General features: G+C 45.0%; 1 long non-coding RNA gene across 2 annotated transcripts; it reads left to right on the forward strand.

The window, feature by feature from the left end:
• LOC309867675 lies at positions 1-25,670 on the forward strand. 2 transcript variants are annotated; one of them, XR_014313303.1, is made up of 4 exons: positions 1-428; positions 4,548-4,678; positions 6,018-6,128; positions 25,518-25,670. It is a non-coding gene; the product is annotated as an uncharacterized lncRNA (long non-coding RNA). The 2 variants fall into 2 exon arrangements; XR_014313304.1 differs by lacking the exon at positions 25,518-25,670 and adding an exon at positions 6,947-7,221.

Consider the following 25,670-nt stretch of genomic DNA (forward strand, 5'->3'; position numbering starts at 1 on the left):
GGGCATTGCTGGCGCGAACTCACTCCAAGAGCAAGGGTAAAAGCGTGTCTGTGGTCGAGAGCCAAGTCCAGCTGGGAACCTACCTGTTGCTTAGGGCGCCTGGAATGTGGGGGTGATGGAGGAGTGGGGCAGCACCTGAGGCAGGAAGTGGGTGCTTCTGCCCCCGAACAGGGTAGGGATGACGCTTCTCAACCTTGCCTGGGCAGCCTTGGAAGGAGGAGCCCAGGAAGCTCTGGTCTTGGCCGGGGCAGGGCAAGGCGAATGGGCAATTAGGTAGGACCTCCGCTCCCTACATCTCTCTCCCCAGCATTCCTGTGGCTTTCTACACCTCAGGGCTGGTCTGCTTGCCTGAGGGGAAGGCCTTTCAGCTGCGGGGCTCCTACCTCCGAGGAATTGTGCAGAGCGTCCTGTGAGTTACCAGCAATGTTGTAAGTCATCAGCTGTTTTCGGTTAAGAGGAAAAAACTACTCCCCAAACCGAGCCTTATATTTCCGAGCGAATCTGAGAAGAAAATGGCATTGTAGGGCAACCGTTGCCCGGGGCAGGAGAGCAAATGAAAATAAGTGGGAGGAAATGAAGGAAGATGGGCAGAGCCAGGTACTGGCACTTGGCGGGCCTCTTACCCCACGCAGCGACTGTGTTTTTAAGAAGCTTATTGTTCTGAAAAAAAAAAAAAAAAAAAAAAAAAAAAAGACCCTGGCTGGGTCAGTCGGTAGAGTCTGTGACTCAGCCTCAGAGTTGTGAGTTCGACCCCCATGTTGGGCGCGGAGCCTTCTTTAAAAGAAAGTGGAAAATAATACAATGAACACCTCTGCGTCCCTCACCCCACAGTTCCCACCTAATAGCCAGGAGGGTTTAATCTATACTCATGGTCCCCACCAGATATTTTTATTATTCTAGGCCCCCTCCTTTTTTCCTTTTTCTTTCTTCTTCTTCTTCTTTTTTTTTTTTTTAGAAAATTTCAAGCCTATTGAGAAACTATGAGAATAGTCTTGAAAACATCTGTATCACCCAGGTTAACCCGTTTTCCCACCTACATTGAGGTAGAATGCACGTGTAACATTGTGTAAGTCTGAGTTAGGTAACGTGTTGATCTGATCCATACTGCAGAAGGTTTACCAGCATAACGTCCTCTTGGATCCACCAATGACCATTTTGGCACGTCTGCTTTAACCCCTCCCTTTCTTTTTATTTATATGAGAGTTGCAGAGCATTCCTCTTTTAAAACTGGGGGAAACTTTAGAGTTTAGAGAAGTAACTAACTGCCCTAGGTGCTCAGTTTCTAAAGGAGGGGACTGGGATTTGAACTCAGGTGTCTATGGGGGGAAAGTCAAGTTGACGGCGGTTTAACTGTTTGAAGCGGGAGTGGACAGGGGAATTGTGTTCCAAATATCAAGAACCCTCCCTCAGAGCCCTTGACCTTCCACCCTGCCAGCAGGCCCCTCCCACATACACGGTTTACTCAGGTTCCTGGAGGGGGCTATTTGAACAGACTCTCTAGGCAATTAGGGGTGATTAAAGGCCACACCCTTTCTCTAAGAATGAATGTGGGAGGAGGAGCAATGCTGGGAATGCCGGGGAGTCTCATTCTTCTTATAATCCCATTCTCGCTCAGTTGTTTTTTTTTTTTTTTCCCCCTGCGTTTCTTTGGAAACCTTATCTCTAGCCTGACTGCTGACTGTAGATTTCTAAGACGGCCTTCAGCAGCTCTATCTGTCCTTGGCTAGTGGCTGGTCTCCATCCTGGTGGCCTCGCTCTTTTCTCCAGGCTTCACTGCCCAGTGATCTCATCCCTGTCCAGCTGACTCCACGTGGTTGTCTTTGAACTCTAGACTTTCCCTTCTGGGCGGTTCTCTCTGGATATCTCCCAAAACCCTCATAGTCAGCATGTCTAACACTGAACTCATGACTCCCCTCCTCCCAACTGCTACTTGAGAACCGCCCCCCACCTCAGTTCCCTTTCTTCTGCTGCCCTGAGCGAGCCGGATGCTTGGGAGCCATCTCTGCCTCTCCCCTTTCCTGTACTACCCCCTCGCCATTGAGTGTCATGTGTCCCACCCCCCAGCTCCCGCTTCCCACCTGGGTCCCTCTTGTGTTCCTGCCCCTTCATCTCCATTGCCCCTTCCCTGATCCAACCCTTTAGTCCAGGTTGGATCAGTCCCTGGAGCAACCTGGAGACCCAAGCAACCCTGATAGAATGTGGATCTGACATGTCAAAGGCAAACCCAATGTCGCCACCCAGCTCTCTCCCCTTCTAGGGTGTAGAACCCATCAGTGGCCTCTCATTTCTCTTTGGGTCTAGACCCAAATCCCCCAAATGGCCCTGCATGGCTGGCTCCTGCTGATCTCCTGGGATAGGCAGCTCCCACGCTGCTGCCCCATACCTTGGACTCCAGCCACGTGGATATGCTGTCTTCCCGCACACCTGGGAGCCATTGACAGGCTCTTCCCTCCGCCTGAGTGCTCCCTCCCCTCCCCCACCAACTCCTGTTCTTCCGACCTCAGCTTCCCCCTTCTTGGTCTCATCTCTCTCTTGGGGACATTTCCTCCCCCGCAGCCTGACTCTCCCCTTGTGTAGAGTCACGGCACTTGAGATCTTTTACTGCTGGGATTCTTTGCCCATTTTCTCACCTAGAACTGTAAGGTTTGTGGACAGGAACTCTGTCTTCTTTTGCTGATCCTTGTATCCAAACTGTGGTGCTAGGGACATAGCAGGCATTGATAAATCATTTTCTGAATGAATGGTAAGTAAATGCTGAGCAACACCTGGTGCTCAGATGAGAACCGCTGTTAATAACTAATTACTTAGCTCCGTGATCGCCATCTAGTGGCGACTGGTGTTATTATACCGTTGAGCGCAGTGTCCTGATTCCGCTTCACAGTGCGATCTGTCGCTGGGCTCCTTCCTGGCACAGAGGGAACTCAGTACATGAATAATAGAAACTTGTTGAATGCTTTGCCTTGTTTCAGGTATCGTAGTAGGCATCACAGCACTGCCTGCTTGATACCTGAGCGAAGCTCTCCTTCCTAGGCCAGGGGCTGGAGAGAAGACCCTTCATTGAACAGAGCCTGTGTTTTTTTTTTTTATTGCATCCCACTGCTCCTGTGCTTCTGCTGCTTATTATGTGAACTGTATCCATGAGAAAACCGGAATTGTCGCAGTGATTGCAGGGGCCCAAACAAAACTCTCTTTAATGGCAGGAAACATATTTTGTAACTAGGGAGGGTACTATGGGGCTCCTCAGATTTGAGTAAAATGTCTGGAGTCTGGGAGGAATGCTTACTGGTTTTGCTGTAACCGAGGACCTGTGAGTGCTCTCATTTCGAAGACCCCAGGACATCTGGATATGCAGTATTTCTGAGTGGTTCACAGATGGCTTTTCTTGGCATGTATTTCTTAGGTTTTTTGATTTTGTGGCTTAGAAAGTTCTGGTCTTTAAGTCTCTACAAAGTTTTGGATCTTTCATGGAGTAAATTTTTTTTTTTTTTAACATTCTTCCCAAAATGCATTTGAGATCTATGGTAAATAGTAATTACGTATACATCAGCTGCCTCAAATGTTTTTTGAAACAAGGTAGAATCTATGTAAAATGTAGGAAAAGTTGTACTTTGCATTATGTTTGTGAAAGTTTTTGCAAGTACCTTTTGGGCAGGGCAGGTAAATTTGATCATATTTTCTATGTCATGTGAACTAAAAGGAACCAGAGTGTTAACTTTTATTGGCAAGTTGAGTGGAGGCATAAGAAATATACTCTTTAGGGGCACCTGGATGGCTCAGTGGGTTAAAGCCTCTGCCTTTGGCTCAGGCCATGATCCTGCTTCCCCTTCTTTCTCTGCCTGCCTCTCTGCCTACTTGTGATCTCTGTCTGTCAAATGAATAAATAAAATCTTAAAAAAAAATAAGAAACATACTATTTAAAAGACACCAGATCACCTGGGGGGCTCAGTTTGTTAGGCATCTATTTTTTAAATTTTATTTTTTTTAAAGATTTTCTTTATTTATTTGACAGATCATAAGTGGGCAGAGAGAGAGGAGGAAGCAGGCTCCCCCTTGAGCAGAGAGCCCAATGCGGGGCTCGATCCCAGGACCCTGAGATCATGACCTGAGCTGAAGGTAGAGGCCCAACCCACTGAGCCGCTCAGGCGCCCCTAGGCATCTGACTCTTGACCTCAGCTCAGGTCTTGATCTCAGGGTGGTGAGTTCAAGATTGACATTGGGCTCCATGTTGGGCATGGAACCTACTTAAAAACATAAAAGTAAAAAAGATGAATAAAGGGCACCTGTGGTAATTTCTGCTGTAGAGCATGGTTTTAAACTTGCTTGCATCAGAATCACCTGTGGTTGTTAAAGCATAGATTGCTGGCGTCCCGCCCCCAGAGTTTCTGACTTAGTGGGGCTGGGAGAGAGTTTGAGAATTTGCATTTCTAACCAGCTCCCGGTGATGCCGAGGTGGCTGGTCTAGAGGCCACGCTTTGAAAACTACCAGAGCAGTGAATTATGCACCCTCATTTTCTACAGTCTGTTTTCTTTCCTTCTTTTCTGTGCAGGTCAAGATTCACCAAGCTTCACTGTTACTTTTCTGCCTTTGGAGGAAAGCAGCATGGAAGGAGTGTTTTGTAGCTTCGGTCTCTGTCCAGCCTGCACAGGGAAGCCCGAACTCTCCTACCACACAGGTCAGGTGGCTGATGCGCTGCGTAAACTTTTCAGCATGACTGTTTATTCTTCTGGAATAAAATCTCCCCTTTAGTAAGATGCTGGAGGTCTTTACATGGGGTCCCTTCTTACCTCTCCATCCTTTTTTCTCTAGTGTGGCACTTTAATTTTTCACATCCCGAGCTTTCTGCTTGGAATGTCCTTGTGATATTTCTTTGCTTCCTTAATTCCTTCTCTTCCTGAACCTGAGGATAAATCTGTGCGTAACTCTCTGATTCTGGCACATGTAGGCTTATGGAATGATGGGATAAACGGATGAATGAATAAATGAATACCTAAGAATATAGAAAATAAATTTTTAAAAATTGTGGTAAAATACATGTAACATACAATTTATGAGGTACAGTGGGATCGTACAGTCTTTGCCCTTTTGTGACTGGCTTATTTCACTCAGTGTAATGTCCTCAGAGTTCATTCATGTTATTGCCTGGGTCCAAATGTCCTTTTTTTAAAATTTTTTTTTTAAAAAAGGTTTTATTTATTCATGTGAGAGAGGGAGAGAGAGAGAGGCAGAGGGAGAGGAGAAGCAGGGTCCCCATTGAGCAGGGAGCCAGTGCCGGAGCCCGATTAACCGACTGAGCCACGGGTGCCCCCTGAATGTCCCTTTTTAAAGGTTGAATAATATTCCATTTTAGTTATTTACTGCCTTTTTTTCTTTATTCTTTCATATGGAGAATAGTTTTGTATGAGGATCTAATTTGCAGCATTATTAGAAGTAGCAAAGGGTTCGAAGCCATTTAAATGTGTGCGTGTAGGGGAATCAATGGTGTAGAGTAGGCATAACCTTACACTAGAGTAACAAAGAATGGGGCTTCTCCCGTATTGGTATAGAACAGTCACCAGCTAGAATATTATAGTACTGAAAACTGTGTAGACTGTTTTTACTTTTGATATAATATATATAAAAAAAAATCATCTCAAACAGGGCATGTGTCCGTGCTTTCCATAGTTGCCGGAGGCTGCCTCTGGAGGAGGGAACTGGATGAGGTCTTTCTTCTGTCTGCTCTTTCCTCTCTTTCGTGTTTTGTACCAGGCCTTATGTATTTCCTATTAAAAAATGTTGAAAAGAATGCAAATAACCTTGTCCAGAGGGAGAAGTGATTAATTTCCTGCAGATCTAACATAAGGAGGGATGCTTTGTGCTTACGAATAATTATTAAATTAAGTCAGTAAGAAAGACTTAAATGAAATTAAACTTGGTTGGCTAATTCTCTTGACTCTCTGTAGAGGTTAACGATGGCCCTGATTCTTTGACTACCCGCCCCCCGGGGATTTTTAATAACCAAATCTTATCAACTGTTTAGGGATCATCTGTATGCAGTACTGAGAAGCCGATCTTACTCAGAAGCTCTGTCTGTGTGAATTTAAGGACCAAGGCTTGACTTGAGGCACCGCCCCTGAGCCACTGCTCCAAGGTAGGCTCCTGAGTGATCAGCTCCTTCAAAGCAGTCTAAAGCAGCAAGGAAAACTGCTGTCAGAAGAATCAGATAAATGCTTAGGTCTGGGTCCAAAGTGACTGGTGTGTCCAGATCAGGGGCGATGGATGGCCTTCCCACAGAATGAATGTTTGTTGATAACGAAATCACCATTCTCTGCATTGTGGTCTCACCGGTACCTGAGCTATGCAAGCAGGCCTTCCCCGTGTTTTTCCTAAATTCTACCCCATTCAAAGTTGTGAGATGATCCAGTCCTTGCTCTCAGACTTCAGACCCTGCAGACATCTTAACACCGGGACAGATGTGCCCAGGACACTTGTTATCAGTGACAAATAATTTTTGCTTCAAATATTCACATTAATAATATTTAGCAATATTTATTATTAATAATATTAATTGATGATAATATTAATTACTAATAAAATAAAATGTTTTAATATATATTTATGTATAGATATATATAAATATAACATTTCTGGCTTGTAAAAACATCTGCTTGGAAATTCTGCTGTATAATCAATGTGGCTGTGATGACTCTGGATATTACTAATAGTGAATAACATTTCTATAGCTCTTTCCTACTTCTCAGTGACTCCTTGTTGTTCTAAAAAAAAAGTCCTTCTCAGGCAACCGAAGGTTTTCAGAATCTGCTCCCTACCTGTCTGACCCCATTTCTTCCCCCTGGACCCCATTTCACTCCCCTGCACCTTCTACAGTAACTTCTCCAGCTGTCTGCGAGTGTTCTGAGCATTTTGTAGCTTCTCTTATTTCTGGTCTTGGTGCTGTTTTGTCTTCAGATGCTAGAATATTCTCCCATGTTCTGCTTTGTGGGACCAGCTCTTGCTCCAGAGCCCAGCTGAGGTGTGCCTTCCTCCCTGATGTGGTAGGTGATGGCAGGTGATCCTGTCCCTCTAAGGCCTTCAGGGCTTCCTTTGTGACTGCTTCGGTGGCTGCCCCGCCGCACTGCATTATCATTGCTTTTGATGTTTGCTTGAACTTGGGAGTGCCAATGGCTGCATTCTCATCTGGAGGCTGGACTGGGGAAGAGCCCATAATAAACTTATACTTAGTATTGGCCTGCGTTTTGGTCTCAGTCTTAGTCTTTTCACCTTTCTGTGTACCTCTTTCCTTCCTCCTTCCTCCCCTAAGGCCCTCTCTCTCTTTCCTGCAGCTTTGTGAAGCCTGGAGCAGAGGACCTAGATAAGTCATGCCACAACCTGACTCACAGACACTGTGAAACAATGGTGTTTAATAAATGGTTGCTAAATCTGTGGTAATTTGTTGCAAGTCATAGGAAACTGATATAAGCCTGTTCTCCCCACAGTGATTGCTTCTCTACAGTTAAAACTTTAGCTTTCTCTATTATTTTCTCCTTGTAGCTAAGATTTATTTCTTCCCGACAACATCCAATTCAGAGCAAAGTCCCACTTCCTTGAATTCTCCCAGGAAGTACCTAATGCAAGCCCAAATCCTGAGTCTTTTCTAATACTTTGCCACTTTGCGATGCCCTATACGAACGAAATAATGTAGAACAGGGTGAGAGAGAAATGCATTTGCATGTGGCTGGGCAAATTGTAACCCCTGGAAATCAGAGGTGAAGGGGCTGTATGAGTCACTGGGAGCTTGTCACCGACAAGTGGGGGTGGTTGGCTGCCGGGACCGAGCCCCTTCCTTCCACCCTTTGGCCGATGGACGCAGAGCATTTGTTCTTTTCACTGAGGCTCATGGAGTAGGTGAAACTCCATGCCACTCTCTAAACACAAAAGAGAAATTTCATCGTGAGTGAAGGATCAGAGATAGAAGACATTCTGAGAGGCGGTGGTTGGGAATCCTGGCTCCGTCCCTTTCCAGTGGTGGGCTCTGGCGATCAGGAATTTGAGATCGCCGCAGTGTGGAGCGGGGACTCATTGTTCAGGAGAATGGGGTGTACAGTGTTCTAGTAGTAAATCAGGAGCTCTTGTTCTGGATCCGGGGGTTGAAACCAAGAGCCTGCTGGGTTAGCTCCTGCTACTTGTCGGGGGAATCGAGGAAAGGAAGTAGCGAAGGGACTGCCCATTTTGCAGGGAAACGTGGCAGGTCTTTGGCCATCTCCCAGCTTTTGATGACCGCTGTGCCAGTGACATCCCATCCTTGAATTCATCGGGCGTGCAACTCCTGAGGCTTGCCAGTCCCAATGGAAGGAAATGGAAATCTCTCTCCATTCACAGGCTCTCTTCACAGTTCATTTGAAATTGCATCTAATTTAGGCTCATTCATACTGCAGACGTGGAAGAGCCCACCACAAGGCCTGATAATCACTTCACCATGAAAACCTAATGGTAGGAACACCAGTGTTGCTATAACAACCACGAGAGAAGCCTGGTTGCCCACGGTTACCTCTGTGAGCAGATGTCACTGGCGCCTGAGTCTCAGCTTGAATGAGCCTCGAGAGCATAATGGGAGAGGCCACGGGCACTGTATGCATGGGTCTGAATGAAAGAACCTTCTTGCTGCCATGGGCAGCTCTGATACCCTTTTTGTTTCCTTATCAGTGATGGGTTCATGAAGACTTTCTCATTAGAGGACTTTGAGTTGTCATTTTAGAGGCAGAGAGTTCTAAAATGACCCCTCCTCTGAAAGGTTTTTCTTTTTTTGGTTTCTTAAATTAAAAAGATGCAAGGTTCAAGCCTCAAAAAATACAAAAGGGATGGTGTGGGGGAAGTTCTCCGTCCTATCCTTGCCTCCCGTCTACCCACTCCCTGTTTTTCCCAAAGGCTTTTTTAAGGTCTCTACAGATCAGTACAAGATATATTTCCTTCCTTTTATTTTTGAACAAAAGAATACATAAAACACACCAAAGAATAGTGTATCATGCGCACTGTTCTGTACCTTGCTTTTTTCCCTTAATGTGTCTTGAAATGGTCTCTCATCAATCTGTAAAGTGCTTCTACAATCTTCTTCACAATGTAGAGTCTTCCACTGTATGGATGTGTCAAACATAAGCAACTCGTTCCTGTTGATGGGCATTCCGGTAGTTTCCAGGACTTTGTGGTCACAAGGAAGGTTGTAATGGCTGGTCTTGCATTAACGCCATTTTGCCTGCATGAGAGAGTTTTTGACGTTGAACCGCTGAGTGTATGGATTTGTCACTTTACTTTGCGTCTGTAGACCTTGTGCTGGTCTGTGCGCCCCTCAGCAGTGCACATGAGGCTGCCGCCCCCCGCCCCCAGCCTCACAAAGAGTATTTTGTCAAACTTCTGGGTTTCTGCCAATCTGGCAGGTGAGAAATGTTATCTCATTAGGGCTAACATCTGCATTTTTCTTGCTTGTACTTAATTTTATTGAACTATCTATTTGCATGCTTTGCCTATTTTTCTATTGAGTTGTTGGTCTTTTCCTTGGAGGGGGGCTCTTAAGATATTTGGGAGATTAGCCCTTTGCACTATGAATTTCAATTATTTTTTTCTCTTCCGTGTGTCATCTCCCTTTGACTTTGACAGTACAGCACAAGAGGTTATGACACGGACTCCAGAGCTGGGCTGTCCACGTTCGCATTCCAGCTCTGCCAACAGGGCTGTGGGGCTTTGAAAATCTGCTTCTCCGTGCTTCATTGTCCTCAGTCTACAGAGTGAGGGTAATAGTGACGGCCTCATACGGACTTCGTGAGGCTTAAATGCTTGGTATACGTAAAGTGTGTGTAACAGTGCTTTACAGAGAACATAGGAAGTTCTGTGTTTGATGCCCATTATTATTTACAACGTCGCTGTGGCTCCTGGACTTTGTCACAGTTGGGAAGGCCTTGAGAAACCCTCCCTGTGCCATTCTTTGCACTGCGCATGATCTTTCTCACATACTCCAACCGGGAATGGCATGTGGCCGAGTGGTTGTGCGCACTGGGTTTTGAGGCAGGAAAGCCTGAATTTCAGTGGCCGTGCTGGCACGTCCTCGTGAAGTGACCTTGACCAAGTCATTGGTCCTAAGTGATTAAAATAACACCTGCTTGTAAGGTGGTTGTGGTCATTGGGACCGTGGCTGCTACATGTGCGTGGGCAAAGTGGAGGGTGGCCGTTGCTTTTATGATCATGGTACCAGCCATGCACAGTCTGTTAATTTCCATTCCCTGCCTTTCCGGTTCCCTAGGTGCAGGGATTATGCCCCGTTTTCTCTCCCCAGAGGCCTTCACGGAGGGGCCCTGACATGCTGACTGAGGAATGAGTAGGGAAGCAAGCTCTTAGTGAGCTTCGTACAGATTATCCCTGGCACTTCACAGAGGAGGAAATAGAGACCGAGGGATTTGCCCAGGGTCAGAGTCAGAACGGAACCTGGAGCCGTTGACTTCCATTTTTAGAGGGGCTCTTTCTACCCCTCAAAAGGCAGCAGCTTGATGGAGGAGGAAAACCTGCTCCCCTCAATGCTATGTTGGCTCCACTAAGGGCCGTGTTCTGTGTCCTTCTCGGCAGATGTCTTCTCATGACCGTGTGGTGTCTTCCACTCCAGCTTCTGAAATAGCATTCATTTTCCTTGTTCTTGGTAGACCCATTACAAAATTAAAAAAAAGAAAAAAAGGCTATCTAGTTGGCTCAGTTGGAAGAGCATGGGACTCTTGATCTTGGGGTCGTGAGTTCAAGCCCTACGTGGGGCATAGAGATGACTTATAGGATGACTTATAAACAGGGCACCTGGTGGCTCAGTTGGTTAAGTGTCTGACTTCAGCTCAGGTCATGATCCTGGGGTCCTGGGATTGAGCCCCATGTCCAGCTTCTTGCTCAGCGGGGTCTGCTGCCCCCTCTCCCTCTGCCCCTCCCCGTGCTCTCTCTCAAATGAATAAATAAAATCTTAAAAATAAATAAATCAAAAACAATGTGGCACTGAAGTAAATTTTTCAGGCTTTGGCTCCTCTGTCTCTAAAATGGGAGCACTCATTATTTTATTCTCTTGCTCCTTGAGTGAACATTTCTGTGACCCTCTGCAGACTCTGTTTGTGTCTGCGGTGGACACCAAGCCTACAGAGGTGGACAGAGCAAGAGCTCTGCGTGTGGAGAGCTCAGAGGACTGCAGAGCAACCACCCCAGCCATCCATCGGCAACACCTGACTCCTGGGGCGCCCCGGGAGCTCAGTGCATGTGGTGTCCGACTCCTTTTTTATTTTTATTTTTTTTAAGATTTTATTTATTTATTTGACAGAGAGATCATAAGCAGGTGGAGAGAGAGGGGGAAGCAGGCTCCCCTCTGAGCAGAGAGCCTGATGCGGGGCTCGATTCCAGGATCCTGAGATCATGACCTGAGCTGAAGGCCAGACTTAACCCTCTGAGCTACCCAGGTGCCCCACGGCGTCCGACTCTTGGTTTCGGCTCAGGCCATGATCTCAGGGTTGTGGGATCGAGCCCTGAGTGGGGCTCCACGCTGGGTGTGCAGCCTGCTTAAGATTCTCTCACTCCCTCTCCCCTTCTCTTCTCCCCCTCTCAAAACAAACAGAACAAACAGTGCCTGACTCTTTAGATGGCTGGGCATGCACGGAAGCCGACACACAGTGCTTTGGAGAACACAGCGGAAGGGCTGTTTATCTGGCCTGGGGCTGAGCTAAGGAAAGCAGAGGGCATGTGATATTGGAGCTGCTTTCTGAAGGATAACGAGGTGTACCAACTTTATTGACCTTGTGCTGGCTTATAGATTTTTCTTGGCTGGCGATGCCCTTTGTGTGACAGGCCTTGTTGGGAGCAGATGCAGAGATTACTCCGGAGCTCAGGGCTTTGTACTTCTTTGATGTGACGATGCTTCCTCCAGCCAAGTCCCGGCAACCCCAGTTTCAACTTCTGTCCCCAGTGTGGGGATGCCAGATTTAGCAAATAAAAATACCAGACTGTCAAACCGGCATTGCAGATACACTATTTGGGATGTTTTTAGACTAAAAATGAATTTGTTATTTATCTGAAAGTCTAGTTAATTCTTATTTTTTATTTTATTTAATTTATTTATTTTTGTGAAGATTTTATTTGTCAGAGAGAGCACAAGCTGGAAGAAGGGGAGGGGCAGAGGGAGAAGCAGGGCCTCGCCCCCTCCCCTCTCTCCCTCTCCCCCTTCCCCCACCCCTCCCTGAGCAGGGAACCCAATATGGAATTTGATCCCAGGACCCTGGGATCATGACCTGAGCTGAAGACAGACACTTAGCTGACTGAGCCACCCAGGTGTCCCTGAAATTCTGGTTTAACTGGGAGTCCTGTATTTTGTCTAGCAAATGTACCCCAGTATACATGTCACAAAAATCTCCCCGCTGGGGTCCTTTTGCTCTAGCAGGTTGCCTTCTTAGACACAAAAGACTTGGGTTGGCTCAAGTCTGCTGCTTTCCTCAGCACCCATTGCTCCGCGGGAAAACTGGACACATCTTTACAGCTCCGCAAACAGTGAGTGAGAAGGCCCAACCTCACCATCCCATCAGGTAAACTCAGCCCTCTTATTTCCTGCCTGTAGAACACACCCACCACTTTTAGTGTTCTCCAGACAGGAAGGAGAGACATCGGTGTCAGCGTTTGCAGATGGACCCCAGACTCCAAGGGATATGCATTACATTCTTCCAAGAATGCTCAGAGTTGGGCAGGATAAAGCAATGTCCTCTAACCCATAAGCTGGTTTAATAACACAGGATGGTTTGCATATGTACACTTCCTAGCTCTGCCGGCTGAGAGGAAGAGTGACGCTCCAGGAGCACAGAGCACACTTGAAGCCCACATCGTAGTTTCTAAATGCCCTTCTCCAACTAAAGGAACGAAGGCTTGAGAAATGGCTGGTTCCAGGATTGGGACAGGGAAGTACAGGATGAGCCTGGAGCACTGTCAAAAAACCAGAACAAGGGGCGCCTGGGTGGCTCAGTGGGTTAAGCCACTGCCTTCGGCTCAGGTCATGATCCCAGAGTCCTGGGATCGAGTCCCGCATCGGGCTCTCTGCTCAGCAGGGAGCCTGCTTCCCTCTCTCTCTCTCTGCCTGCCTCTCTGTCTACTTGTAATCTCTGTCTGTCAAATAAACAAATAAAATCTTTAAAAAAAAAAAAAAAAACCTGGGACGCCTGGGTGGCTCAGTTGGTTAAGCAGTTGCCTTCGGCTCAGGTCATGATCCCAGCGTCCTGGGATCGAGTCCCACATCAGGCTCCTTGCTCCGCAGGGAGCCTGCTTCTCCCTCTGACTCTGCCTTCCACTCTGCCTGTGCTCGCTCTCTCTCTGACAAATAAATAAATAAAATCTTAAAAAAAAAAAAAAAAAAAACCAGAACAAAATGCAGCTAAAAACAAACAGTGGAGGGGTGTGTGTGTCCTAAGAGGACTTAGGAGCCAGAGTCTGAAAGAGCCTCCAATGGCCAAAACAGGGACAATTTGAGTAACAAAATAAATAACCGTAGTGTTAGATTGTAAAATTATAAACAAATGATTGAATGAACGAATGAATGAGTAAATAAGTAAATGGGAAAGAAGGAATAAACGTTTCAGGATAATTCCAAGACATTCTGTCTTGCCAGGAGTTGGGGCTTTGCTTCTCTCCCCTTGAGTGTGGGCCGGACTTGATGACTCACTTTCAAAATTGTGAGTAGGGAAAAAGAACAACTTTACAGTGAACAAACCTGGTGGGCGCCACCTGAGCCCAGTGATCAGGGTTCGTGTCACCATGTGATAAATTGTGCTGCTCTCACGTCACCCCCATGCAAGGCAGTGAGAAGGGAACTTTCACTTCTGTGATATTCTTCCCCCAAATTCTTAAACCCGGTCTGTCATGAGAAAACATCAGGCAAAATCAAACAGAGGAACATTCTTGAAAACAGCTGACCAGTATTCTTCAAAAGGTCAAGGTTGCGAAAAGTCAGGGGAAGAATGAGAAACTCGCTGGTCAGAGGTGACCGAGGAGGGAGGCCTGGTGACTAAGTGCTGTGGCATCCTGATGGGATTCTGGAATGAGAACGAACATTTGTGGAAAAGCTGGTGAAATCCAAGTTCCCAGTAATGCGTCGATGTTGGTTTCTTAACCGTGACAGATGAAGCCCAGTAACATACGGTGTTAACGTTAGGAGAAACTGGGTGGGAGAATATGGAAACACTGTATTGTTTGCAACTTCCCTTCAAATCCAAAATAACAAAGTGAGACAAACACTGTAAGGTGGTCTAAACATGTAAGAGTTGAGTTTCTTTCACGTACATTACGTCCAGAGGTAAACAGCCCAGGAGTTACATGGTGGTCCCATGATCGTCAGGGATCTGGGCTTCTTCTGTAGATACTCCGCCATTTTGAAGCCCTTCACTTCATGGCCTAAGATGGCTGCCAGAATGCTAGGCTTCTGGCCGCATTCCAAGCATCCTGAAGAAGGAAGGATGATGGACGAAGGAGGATAGGGCTCCTTTTTGTTATTTCCTTAAAAAGAGCTTGCCCAGAAATCCTACTTCCACCACATTGGCTGGGGCATATCTAGTCTGCAAAGGAGGCCAGGGAATGTAATCTTTTTCTGGAGCATTGTGTACTGAATAAAAACGGCCATCTGTTACTAAGGAAGAAGTGCGTGCTGGTTAGGCAGCTGGCAGTTGTTCAGCTTTCTGTTCATGTACATTAGGTGGTCTGTGGCTTTCTCAGCTCAGCTGTACCTGGAGGAAGGAAGACAGTCTCCCTTGAAGTCACCTTCTGTCTCTATGACGATTCTCTGGCTTGAAGAAGGGAAATGTCACAATACTTCCCACCAGGCTGATGACTTACCTCCCTTCATAGTTCTCTCCGTTAAAAACTTCAGTTTTCTGGAACGCCTGGGTGGCTCAGTTGGTTAAGTGTCTGCCTTCAACTCAGGTCATGATCCCAGGGTCCTGGGATTGGAGTCCCAGGTAGGGCTCCTTGCTCAGCAGGGAACCTGCTTCTCCCTCTGCCTGCCCTTCTCCTCTGCTTATGCTCTCACGAGCTCTCTCTCTCTCTGTAAAGTAAAATAAAATAAAGCTTGTGTGTGTGTGTATATATATAAAAGCATATATATATATTATATATGAGCTTCAACTTTCTGCTTCTTTTGACTGGTTGGAGGTGATCCTTTACTTCCCTTTGGTAAGCTGTCTGGGTAATCTCAGAATCCTTTGCTCTGGGATTCCAGATTTTTGACAGTGTATGATGGGGTTACATCGCCATATACCCATCCTAAATAGAAAATATCATAAGTTGAAAAATGCATTGAATACATCTCACCTACCACACATCACAGCTTAGCCTCACCTACCTTAAATGGGCTCAGGACACTTGTATTAGCCTACAGCTGGGCAGAATCATCTAACACAAAACCTGTTCCATAATAAATGATTATCTCACATAATTTATTGAATACTGCACTAACAGTGCAAAACAGAATGGTTATGCAGGGACAGAGTAGCGGTAAGCATGTCTGTGGCTTACCCTCGTGGTCGCGTGGCTGACCAGAAGCTAGGGCTCTCTGCTGATGGCCACTGTCATGAATGACTGTTATGCTGTGTGGTGTTAGTCCAGGAAGAGGTTAAATTCAACATCCTAAGTATGGTTTTTACTGGATGCAAATTGTTTTTGCAACATTATAAAGTCGAAAAATTATAAGTCAAGCCATCCTAAGTAAGGGACCATCTGTCTGGGCAAAATGTGGGGCAGCAGGGAAAGTTTTTGTAACATCCTATGAAACAGGCTTTCACTGAGAAGGCTGAGAGCAAGATCGACGGGGCATGTGTTTTATATGGTCTGGTGGGAGGACAGATTGGTACCTCTCCCTCCTCCAGAGGGCAATTTGGTAGGTATATCCAAAGTCTTCAAAATATTTACACCCCTGTAATGTAACCTTCTAGAACTTGTTTTGTTTTAGGGAAGTAATCTGAATACAACATGCAAGGATCTGCTCGGAGAGATTTATTTCAGTGTTCTTTATAATGCGAAAAAACCCAGGAATCAATGTAGAGTAAATGATGGACCTTTTGTTAGGTGGGATTTTATCTAGCTAGTAATGATAATGTTTATTAAGATTTAAAATTAACATGAGGGCATCTGGGTGGCTCAGTTGGTTAAGCATCCAACTCTTGGTTCTGCTAGGGTCATAATCTCTGGGTGATGGGGTCAAGCCCTGTGTTGGAATCCCACTGGGAGTGGAGTCTGCTTGTCTCCCCGTCCCCTTCTGCCCACGAATGCTGTCAATTTCTGTCTCACAAACAAATGGGTAAACCCTAAAAAAAGAATAACATGGGGATATGTTTATATTATGAAGTTAGGTGGAGCTAAATGGGTTTCGCTGTTGCATATACAGGATGATCAGCTTAAACAATTTGGAGAGAAGACCAACACCAATGTGCTACTCCGATTGTCACTGGGCAATAAGGATTTTCATTTATTCGAAATGAAAAAAGCCCTTCTAGATAAGTGCAGAAAAGCAGAAGGAAGAAAAGCCACATGGGTGATTTTCTTCGGGGTTGCAATTTGATAACTTAGAGTCTAGAGGTACTGGCAAATGTTTAAGTGTGAAGAAGAGTAGGCAGGACTTCCGGGTGAGCGAACTTCTGGAGATGCGGGGAGAGTGGCCGCCTTGGACAGTGCGGAAGCTCTGCGCCATTCCCACGTGCCTTGTCCTATGCGTTTCTTCCATCTGGTTGTTCCTGAGTGATGTCCTTTCATACCAAACCAGTGATCTAGGTTAAAAAAAAAAAAGAACTGTGCCTTATTAAACTTGTTCCTTCTCTTCTGGGGAACCCTCTTCAAGCCTTTAATTTTTTCCTTCTAGGTCAAGATAACATGCTCAGGTTACTATTTCTTGATTTATTGATTTTAGGAATTATCTATTGGCTTCCCGATGAGGTAGATGAAGATTTACGTCTCTCATACCCCTATAGTGGTCTTCCCAAAATTCATGCCCACCTGGAACATTGAAACAGCAGCTTTATTTTGATATAGGGTCTTTGTGAATATGATTACGTTAAGGATCTTGAGATGAGATCATCCTGGATTTGGCGTGGGCCCTAAATCCAGTGACTCATGTCCTTGTAAGTCAAGGAAAGGACACACAGAGACACATACAGAGAGAGGAAGGCCGTGTGAACATTGAGGCAGAAACAGTAGGTATGCAGCCCCAAACCAAGGACTGTCAAAAATGGTTGGGAGTCAGCAGAAGCGGGAGGAGAAACAGGGGACAGATTCTCACAGCCTCTCGAGGGAACCAGTGCTGCCAACACCTTGACCGCATGCAAACTTCCAGCCTCTGGAACTGGGAGAGAATATATTTCTTCTGTTTTTTTTTTTTTTTTTTTTTTTTTAAAGATTTATATATTTATTTATTTGACAGAGATCACAAGTAGTCAGAGAGGCAGGCAGAGAGAGAGGAAGGGAAACAGTCTCCCCACTGAGCAGAGAGCCTGATGCGGGACTTGATCCCAGGACCCTGGAATCATGACCTGAGCTGAAGGCAGAGGCTTTAACCCCCTGAGCCACCCAGGTGCCCCAATTTCTTCTGTTTTAAGCTCCTGAGTTTATGGTATTATGTTATTGGCAGCCGTAGGAAAATAATCCAACCCCATCTTTCTTCCTCTGTCCCCGTGTGGGCATTTTGACTTCTTTTCACCTTTTTTATTTTCAAACTTTGCAGGAATAATCAGGCATTTCATTTATAATGGGAGAAAGTAAACTTTATTAGGAAAGAGGGCGAGGATATGAAAATGAGGCGTTTGGGGAGGAGCAGGGCTGCTCAGAGTCCGGCTGAGGTGGGTAAGGATGACTGTGTGTGTCCAAGACTGAGATGTTGGTGGCTTCACAGGACGGAAGACTGAAGCCACCTGTGTCAACATGATTACCATTTACTCCAGAAAGTTCTTGTCCAGGAAGATAAGGCTGTAAACCATGAAATATTTCACCATTTACTTTGGAAATTCCTGAAAACCGATTTATTCAAACAAGAGATTGCACATTTGGGCACATAGCCCTGTTCTCACAAGCACGCGCCGCTCCCCTGGGCTAAAAAGTCCGCTTACTGAACAACGGTTTACTAACAAAGATTCCTGCCTTCTAAGGCTTCTGCCTTATGGTGGCCACCAATCCTAGACTGTATTAGAAGACCTGCGTTAAACTACTTGAGCTCAGACACTGAAATCCAGGAGGTAGCTGCCTCTGGCCTCCTCCTCCTGAGAGCCTTCTAGGCTTGACCGGGGTGGAGCTGCTCCCTCTGACAGTGGTTAGGTAAAAACCATGGCTTTGTTTGGTGCGCAGGACATTCTGGTGGATTCTCTGGGTGGTTGTGGTGTAAAGGAGTGTGTGTGTGTGCATGCGTGCACACTCACTTGTATGAGAGCGCCTGCAGGAGGTGTCCGTGTGTTCATGTGCAGGAACATAACGGTCGGAGGTTGGGCTGCAGAGTGCAGGAGTGTGTGATGGGTCCTGAATGCCAGGCTGGGGAATCTGAGTTCCCTTCCATAGGCAGTGAGAGCCTCGGAGACTTGAATAGAGAGATGAGGACGTGGTCAGGTCTGGGTTTGGGAAAAGTCTGTGATTCCAGGCTCAGGAGAAGTCAGGGCACAGAAGTGGACAAGATTGCTGGGCAACAGTGCAGTGAATTAAAACTGGCTGCTGGTTCTTTGCTTCTCTCCCTTCAGGATCTGGAGCCTCTCCCTCTCCCTTTGAATCTCTTGTAGCCGTGGGACTCCTTTTGACCAACGGAATGCAATGGAAGCGATGCAGCCTCACCTCTGAGGCTGTGTCTTCAGAGACTGGCAGCTGCTGGCTTCCTTTTTGGAAGGCTTCCTTTCAAATCAGGCTGTAAGAAGCTTGATAGCCTTGAGAACACCATGCTGGAAGGAAGCCCAAGCTTGCCATGTGAAAGAGAGGCCACATGGAAAAAAGCATGGAGGTATCATAAAAAGGAATGAAGCTTTCTAGAAAATTCCAGTCCAGTTCAGCCACTAGCTGAATGTGGCTGAGTGGATGGCCCCAGCTGATGCCATGAGCAGCAGAGAAGCCACTGGCTGAGCCCTTTCTGCATTCCTGTCTCACAGACTGTGAGCAAGCCAAATGAGATGGTTGAACTGTCATGGGATAGTTTGCTCTGCAGACAACAGCTAACGTTTTCTTGGTTATTTAGTGCATGTCAAGGGCAGTGGTAGGCGACATTGTTAGGATGTCAGTTACCCATGATTTGTTTTACAAATCCTTCTATTCCTAGTCACTTAGATTTATTTAGTTATTATTTTTTTATTAACATATAATGTATTATTTGTTTCAGGGGTACAGGTCTGTGATTCATCAGTCTTACACAATTCCTGGTGCTCGCCAAAGTATGTACACTCCCCAGTGTCCATCACCCAGCCACCCTATCCCTCCTACCCCACTCCCCTCCGGTAACCCTCAGTTTCTTTCCTGAGATTAAGAGTCTCTTATGGGGGTGCCTGGGTGGCTCAGTGGGTTAAAGCCTCTGCCTTCGGCTCAGGTCATGATCTCAGGGTCCTGGGATCAAGCCCCGCATTGGGCTCTCTGCTCCGCAGGGAGCCTGCTTCCTCCCCTCTCTCTCTGCCTGCCTCTCTGCCTACTTGTGATCTCTCTCTGTCAAATAAATAAATAAAATCTTAAAAAAAAAAAAAAAGAATCTCTGGTTTGTCTCCCTCTGTAGTTTCATCTTGTTTCATTTTTCCTTCCCTTCCCCTCTGATCCCTTGTCTTGTTTCTCAAATTCCTCATATCAGGGAGATCATATGATAGTTGTCTTTCTCCAATTGACTTATTTTGCCAAGCATAATGCCCTCTAGTTCCATCCATGTTGTTGCAAATGGCAAGATTTCATTTCTCTTGATGACTGCATAGTATTCCATTGTGTATCTATACCACATCTTCTTTATCCATTCCTCTGTTGATGGACATCTAGGTTCTTTCCATAGTTTGGCTGTTGTGGACATTGCTGCTGTAAACATTCAGGTGCATGTGCCCCTTTGGATCACTACATTTGTATCGTTAGGGTAAATACCCAGTAGTGTGATTGCTGGGTCATAGGGTAGCTCTATTTTCAACTTTTTGAGGAACCTCCATGCTGTTTTCCAGAGTGGCTGCACCAGCTTGCATTCTGACCGACAGTGTAGGTCGGTTCCCCTTTCTCCACATCCTGGCCAACAAGTCGCTAAAATTAACAAGTTGTTTCCTGACTTGTTAATTTTAGCCATTCTGACTGGTGTGATGTGGTATCTCATTGTGGTTTTTGATTTGCATTTCTTTGAGTGATATTGAGCACTTTTTCATGTGTCTGTTCCTAGCCACTTAGATTTTAATATTCATGATTCTTACTAGCTATTTACCTGAAAATATTACCTTTATATACATAACTTTTTGTTTTACTCATAAGTAATTGCTGAATCAGAAAATTTTTTTCAATATATATGCATATTTTTAAGATTTTAATTTAATGTAATTTATTTGTCAGAGAGCATAAGTCAGAGGGGGGCATTGGCAGGCAGAGGGAGAAGCAGGCTCTCCTCTGAGCAAGGAGCCTGATGCGGGACTCAGTATTAGGACCCAGGGATCGTGACTTGAGCTGAAAGCAAATGCTTAACTGACTGAGCCACCCAGGCATCCCTTCAATGTATATTAAAGTCAAATAAAATGTGAGCCAAGAAGAATCCAAATGTGTGTCCTGAATTAGTCACATACGCTACCTTTCTTTCTTTTTTAGATTTTATTCATTTATCTTAGAGCATGAGTGGCAGGAGGGTGCAGAGGGAGAGGCAGAGAGAATCCCAAGCAGACTCTGTGCTGAGCACAGACTCTGATAGTCTTGATCTCCTAACCCTGAGACCATGACCTGAACCAAAATCAAGAGTTGGACGCTCAACTGACTGAGCCACCCAGGTGCCCCATATGCTACCTTTCAATAAAATTTTTTAAGGAAAAAAAAAGTAGAGTGCTAAGCCTTCCCTTGCTAATTCTTGAAGTGGATGCTGTTGTTACCTCTTTGTACAGAGGGGGGCACTGACATGGGGGAAAGAGCATGAGGGACAAGAAGGATAGAGTGAAAGGGAATGCAGAGGTGGGTGGAGGGGGGTCAGATAAGGGAATTGAGAGGTAGCAGCAGAGAAGTTGGATAGTGTAGAGAAGTCACGTGGCTCCTGCCCTTGGTCTGGGCTTCCTTTGTAGGATCTGGTGCTCAGGGATCTGGGGAGCTCTTGAAGTGTGTGTCTGGACTCCTTTCCTCAGATTCCCAACCAAAGTACACCCATGTTAATCCACCCGCTAACCCCCCGACCCATACCCCATTAGCATTTCCAGGTAAAATCTGGGTTTGGGGTGAAGCCTTACTCTTCATTTTCTTTTGAAGGGGAGAAGTGGTACAGAAAGAGGGAGGCTAGTCCTAATCCATTACATTGATTGGTTCAAAATATTTGCCACCTCGGATTTCATAGCCTGGAGAAATCCACTCCTTAGTGAGGTGTTCCACCAGCTATGAATTAATATGCAAATCAATGCAAATAATGTACAGCTCTCCCGGGGCCTCTCAGACAGGTTTTCTTTTCAACAGGATTACTTCCCTGGGCCAATTCAATTGGGTAGAAAAAGTCCTTTGCAAATGGGATTTTCATATTAACAAGAGCAGCCATGGATTAAGCATCTGGCACTTGATGTATCTGTTTATAACCCTGCAACACAGAACTGGGAAAACTCCAGACAGCACCTTGGAGCGGGACCTGTTTGCCTACAACGCTCAGGAATATAAAACCGTTATCTTGAGTAAGGCTCAGCCTCTGCCATTATTAGGCTGAGGCCTTTCACTGTAAGAGCTGAGTTCAAATGGTAAAAATATCAACTCCAGTTTCTTAATGTCAATCGTAGAAACTTATGGTGTGTATAATATTGTTAACACCGTGTTTGTTTTTCCTGATGCAGAAGAATTACTGATGGGCAGATGAGAATGGGAGTTAAGTGTGAGGGTAATATTTTTATTAGCACACATCTGTTTTAGTTGTTTACGGCTGCTGTCATGAATGACCACGAACTTGGTGACTTAACACATACTCAGTATCTTTAAGTTCTGTAGGTTACAAGACTTACTGGACTAAAATCAAGATGTTGACAGGCCTGTGTTCCGTTCTGGAGGCTCCAGGGATGAGTCCATCTCCTTGCTTTTTCTGGCTTCTAGAGACTTCTGTGTTCCTTGGCAGAAAGTACCTTTCTCTGTCTTCAAAACCAGCTCTAGCTGTTTGCGTCCTTTTCCTTCTGTCTCCCTCTTCCTGTTGTAACGACCCTTGTGGTGACAGTGGGCCCATGGATATCATTTGGGATACCCTCCCTATTTTAAAGTCAGTTGACTAGCTTTCACAACCTTAATTCCATGAATTCATTTGCAACCTAATTTCCTTTTGCGGTGTAAAATAATGTATTCACAGGTTCCTGGGATGAGGACGTGGACCTCTTTGGAGAACATTATTCTTTCAGGATACCTAAAGCAGTTAGCACTACTTTCTTTCTTTCTTTTCTTTTCTTTTTTTTTTTTTTTTTTTTAGCACTACTTTCTTAATATCACTGGATAGCAGGTCCATATTAAATTTTCCTGAAAAATATTTTTTCTACTTTTTTTTTTTTTTTCAAATGGGGACTGAAACAAAGCCCACATGTTGTGTTTGGATATTGTTTCTTAAATCTTTTTGCCTAGAATAGTCTCTCCTCTCCCCCTTCTCTGTCCTGGTTTCCCCATGCCATTGGTTTTTGAAGAAACTGAGCCAGCTGTCCTGTAAATCTACTCTTCATGGTGTCATTTAATTTGTTCCCCTATCCCCCATACTTTCTGAATATAAAATGTTTGATCTGTAACTTGGCTAGATTCAGGTTCAACTTTTTTACAAGAATACTGCATATTGTATGGCATAGGGGGAGCTAAAATTGTGGCTTTCCAATCTTTCTGTTTGCATAATTATCTACATTTCTTTTCTTTCTAAAGATTGTATTTATTTGAGAGAGAGCTCGAGAGTGCACATGAGCTGGGGTAGGGGCAGAGGGAGATGGAAAAACAGACTCCCCGCTGAGCAGGGAGCCCCTCATGGGGCTTGATCCCAGGACCCTTGACCCTTGATCCATGACCTGAGCCAAAAATAGATGCTTAACTCTCTGAGCCACCCAGCTGCCCCTCTTTTTCTTTTTTTCTTTTTTTTTTAAGATTTTATTTATTTGTCAGAGAGACAGAGGGAGAGAGAGCAAGCACAGGCAGACAGAATGGCAGGCAGAGGCAGAGGGAGAAGCAAGCTCCCTGCTGAGCAAGGAGCCCGATGTGGGACTCGATCCCAGGATGCTGGGATCATGACCTGAGCCGAAGGCAGCTGCTTAACCAACTGAGCCACCCAGGTGTCCCTGCCCCTCTTTTTCTTAATAATCTTACCATTATTGTTTCCAAAATCAGTTATTTTATTAGAAGTTGCAAATAGATTTTTGAATTCTCTCATTCCTTTTATCTTCATGAGTTGAAAATCTCCTGTAAGGAGAGACTTTTTCTTATCAAGGAGGACTATTTGGTTACCTGGATATATAGTTTTATAAGGTAGACATGATAAATTTTCAGAGTAAGGAGTGACTGCTTAGTAACTTAGGCATATTATTTATTTTATTTTAGTTTTCTTTTCTCTGTTTTTTTTTGGTCTTGATGTGAACTCGGAATTAAATTTTTTTTTTTTTTTTTTTTAGAGTGAGAGGGAGGAGGCAGAGGGAGAGGGAGAGCGAGAATCTTAAGTGGGCTCCATGCCCGGCGTGGAGCCCGACATGGGACTCCATGTCATTGATCCCGAGATAATGAGTCAAGAGTCACCCAGGTGCCTGAGAACTTGTGGATTTTTTATTTGTTCCATATGTTTTAATCAGTGCAGTACTTTTTTTTTTTCCCAAGATTTTATTTATTTATTTGACAGAGATCACAAGCAGGCAGAGAGGCAGACAGAGAGAGAAGAAGGGAAGCAGTTTCCCCGCTGAGCAGAGAGCCCGATGTGGGGCTCAACCCCAGGACACTGAGACCATGACCTGAGCCAGAGGCAGAGGCGTTAACCCACTGAGCCACCCAGGCGCCCCTACATTTTTCTTTTTGATACTGACATTGTACCACCTATAGCCAGTGGGGATCCTTTGAAGTTGGCTTTTGTTTGCTTTTGAAGTGACCTTGTCAGTTTTAGGTAGCTTCCTTGCTTTCTACACCGGGTCCCCGACGTTTCATTCCTCTGATCCAGAACTAGCTGTTTTTGCATGGTCTCTGATGACTTTTGTGGGGGAATGGTGGCTAGAAGACACATCTGAGTGGGATGAATACTGTGTTGCTGTTCAGACCTCTTCATAGGTTTTAGACTTCATCAGTGGCCCAAAGAAAAACAAGTAATGCATTGCTACTGATACTTACCATTCAAATTTATCCTTCCACGGCTTTTATGTAACTTGGAGTTTCTCCTTGTACCTCTTTTCTTTAATAATGAAAAGTTTGGTTTCTAATCTCCTTACCATAACTACTTATTTATTTTTCCTATTAGTTTCAAAATAACAATTTAACTATTACTTTTGGTAGTGAGAGTACTAAATGAAATTTCAAGCTTCTTTGTATTCCTTTTTGTCCGTAGGCTATATCTCACTAAGTGGGTATGTTAAATCTGTCTTATAAAATTGCCTCAATCATTTATTTCTCTCTATGGTTTTACCCCCAACTTAATCTTCAGATAGGTTCATCTGTTTTGTTTTCAGATTTGCTTTCCCTCTTTTTCTCATTTCTACTCTATTTTGTTTAATATTTTTTGAGGGCGCCTGGGTGGCTCAGTGGGTTAAGCTGCTGCCTTCAGCTCAGGTCATGTTCTCTGTCCTGGGATCAAGCCCCGCATCGTGTTCTCTGCTCAGTGGGGAGCCTCTTCCCTCTCTCTCTGTCTGCCTCTCTGTCTACTTGTGATCTCTTTCTGTCAAATAAATAAATAAAATCTTAAAAACAAAACAAAACAAAAAACATTATTTTTTGAATAAATAACATGAATGACTCTTTAAAGTCAAAACTATATAATTCAGTGTATAAAAAAATCTTGCATTTATCACTGCCTCTTCACCTTCTCCTTCTTTTATCCGTAGGGTACTAATGGATTTTGATTTACAGATATACCAAAATGTTTCTGTGTATGTATATACTCCTTCTCTTTTGTACATAAAAGCAGCTTTTATCAGTTAATCTGTGTACTAGAAGGTACTCCACATTGGCACATAAAGATTTTTCTCACTTTATCTAGTGAGTCACCTCTCAATGGACATTTGAGTTGTTTTTAGTTCTTTATTATTACAAATAATGTGATGATAAAGAGCCTAGTCAGTTTATTATTTTGCATTTTTACTAGTGTGTCTTTTGCCCCACTTGGTATTTTATTTTTTTTAAAAGATTTTATTTATTATTTATTTGACAGACAGAGATCACAGGTAGGCAGAGAGGCAGGCAAAGAGAGAGAGGAGGACGCAGACTCCCTGCTGAGCAGGGAGCCCAATGCAGGACTTGACCCCAGGACCCTGGGATCATGACCTGAGCTGAAGGCGGAGGCTTAACCCACTGAGCCACCCAG

Source organism: Mustela nivalis (genome assembly GCF_964662115.1).
Source record: "Mustela nivalis genome assembly, chromosome: 6".
NCBI lineage: Eukaryota > Metazoa > Chordata > Mammalia > Carnivora > Mustelidae > Mustela > Mustela nivalis.